The 3,021-nt window shown below is 53.3% G+C and overlaps 1 pseudogene; it reads left to right on the forward strand.

Annotated features, from left to right (window-relative positions):
* Positions 1–647: 647 nt before the first annotated feature.
* LOC125903553 (uncharacterized) lies at positions 648–2,438 on the forward strand (annotated as a pseudogene).
* The last annotated feature ends 583 nt before the right edge of the window (positions 2,439–3,021 follow it).

Here is a 3,021-nt window from a genome sequence, read left to right on the forward strand (position 1 = left end):
TGTTGGACATGGCTTTGCGTTTCGGGGGGGACGGGATTTTACACCTACCATGTCCACTTTGCCGCACAAGCAGCCGGCCGGTTGCAGCAGCTAAACCAGGGGACGTACTGGGGGGCCCTCGATTCAGAAATATACTGCCGCATTTTCGCAGCTCGTTCCTCCCTCTCCTGCGACTTATGTGGCGCCCCTTCTCACCCGGCGTCTGCATGCACTATCAGGGCTCCTCAACCACACTCCCGCCCCACCACCCCACGCAATGCTCCGATCTTCGACCGTCTGTCTTCCGCTGCACCCCCCCCCCTCCTGTCATCCCCAGAGCTAAGGACGCACGTCCCACTGTCAACGTGCTGGTGTCAAAGGGCGTCAACAAGCGAGGACGGCCGATCCTCTATCAGGGCGGCAGGATGGTGTGCAATAATTTCAATCAGTGGGGTTGCAACTCGTCCGGCTGCCGTCTCCTGCACATCTGCTCCTTCTGCGGGGGCGCTCACGCCAGGACCACCTGCCCCCACAATCCCACCAACACAGCAGCATGACTAGAACGTCACCTCGGCACGCCCATCAAGGTACGTGCACTCGGTGCTGCTCTCAGTGATCACCCTGATAGGCAGTTTGTCGATTTTCTCATCTCTGGCTTCACTCACGGTTTTCACCCTGGCATGGAGGTGCTTCCTAATTTTTCCCACACATGTCACAATCTTCAATCCGCTCTCACTGAGCCCGACACTGTTGAAACGTTACTGGCAAAAGAGGTCACTGAGGGATTTATGATAGGCCCTTTCGATCATCCTCCTTTCCCCGTATTCCGTATCAGTCCCATCGGTGTCGCCACACGCAAATACTCGGGGAAAAAGAGGCTGATCATTGACCTGTCGTCCCCACACGGCTCCGACATCCCGAGCATCAACAGCCTTATTCCTAGCCCAGATTTCTCCATGCAGTACGCCACCATTGACCACGCCATGGCACTGATTCGTCTGGCGGGACACGGAGCATGGCTGTCTAAGGCTGATATCACGAGCGCATTCAAGGTCTTGCCCATTCACCCCGACTTCTGGTGTTATTTCGGTGTCTGCTGGAAGGGGGCTTACTACTTCTCCGTGCGTCTCACTTTCGGCTGCTAGAGCAGCCCCAAAATCTTTGACTCCTTATCCGAGGCTCTATGCTGGATCCTCTCCAACAATTACAGGCTCCCCTACATCCTTCATCTCCTTGACGATTTTCTTGTCGTGACTCCCCCATCCTCACCTCCTCGCCACGGTCTCACTACACTTACGTCTGCATTTTCTGACCTCGGTGTCCCTCTGTCCGAAGAAAAAACTTCAGGACCTGGCACATCTATTGAGTTTCTGGGCATCACTCTGGACTCAATGTCATTCCAGGCTTCACTGCCCTTGGAGAAAGTGCAGCGCATCTCGCTGCTCTTGTCTAATTATCTTCTGACAGACAGGTGCACCAAACGCCAGCTGCTCGCTCTCCTCGGGCACCTCAATTACGCCATCCACATAATTCCACAGGCAAAATCTTTTCTTTCTCAACTGCTGACCAAAGCTGCATCCATTCCCTCTCTCCACGACCACGTGGTTCTGGACAACACTTGTAAAACAGAAATGCGCATGTGGCAGCAATTTCTGTCATCCTGGAACGGCATCTCATTCTTCTATGACGACTTCATCACCCAGCCCGAGGACATTCCACTCTACACGGACGCGGCTCCCTCTGTAGGTTTCGGCGGGTATTACGGGGGGAGGTGGTTTGCTGCCGCTTGGCCCTCCGAGTTCGAGTCCCTCGACACAGAGTCACGCTCTCCCTCGTCTGCTCTGTACGAGCTGTACCCCGTGATCATCGCCACTCTAATCTGGGGGCACGAATGGTCAAAAAAATGCATCAATATCCACTCTGACAACACAGCAGTAGTAGATATAATCAGTAAAGGCCGTTCCCGTTCCCCAGCCATCATGCCATTCACTCGCAGACTCACTCTCATCTCCGCTCAGCATCAATTCATCCTCCGTGCATCTCACATTCCCAGTCACCACAACGCCATTGCTGACTCACTCTCCCGCTTCTCTTTCCAGAAATTCAGATGCTTGGCTCCAGACTCGGATGTCCATCCCACACCAATCCCACCGTTTTCAGCGACCATATTCAGCTAAATCCTAATCTGGCAAATCTCACTCGCACCTCCCAAGAAGCCATCCTTAACAGTTTAGCACCAAGCACGCTATCCGCTTACCTCACCGGCTGGAATTCTTTCAAGAATTACCACACTACTTATCATCTACCTTTTCCCTCTCTGGACGCCTTGTCCATGTGCAACTTCATCACACACTGTCATACCGTAACAAAGATCCGGGCCTCCAGCATACAAACATATCTAGCTGGTATCAATTTATTCCATAAATTATCCACCGGCCTCCCTTGTCAATCAATCTCGCACGCTCACGTCACCATGCTAATCAAAGGCTTACGAAAGCAAGAACCAGCGCTGACAGCCAGACGCCTCCCCCTCACCTCCGATCTGCTCTGCCGCTGTATACACACTCTGCGCTCCGGTTACATCTCTCCCACAGTCGACTTAACACTGGAATCAATGTTTCTACTTGCCTTCTTCGGATTCCTGAGGTGCTCTGAATTCGCTCCAACATCATCTGTCTACGATCCTTCCCGTCATCCCAGTCTATCCGACATCACCACCCACACTTCAGACTCGCTCATATTCACGCTCCGCAGGAGTAAAACTGATCAGTTAGGAGCAACCTTTCCCATCTACATCTTCCGCCTCAACTCCTTTCTCAGCCCGCACGAGCCATTGACCAGACACATCCACACCCGGTATTCCGCCCACGCTTCACCACAAGATCCCCTCTTCCTCACCGAAACAGGGAGGATGGCCACCCGTTTCTGGTTCCAGAAACACTTCCATAACATCCTCCGTCTCTCCGGAATTTCATCAGATCATTACTCTTGCCATTCGTTCCGCATCGGCGCCGCCTCCTCAGCCGCCAGATCAGGTATTTC

This window comes from Epinephelus fuscoguttatus, linkage group LG2 (genome assembly GCF_011397635.1).
Source record: "Epinephelus fuscoguttatus linkage group LG2, E.fuscoguttatus.final_Chr_v1".
NCBI lineage: Eukaryota > Metazoa > Chordata > Actinopteri > Perciformes > Serranidae > Epinephelus > Epinephelus fuscoguttatus.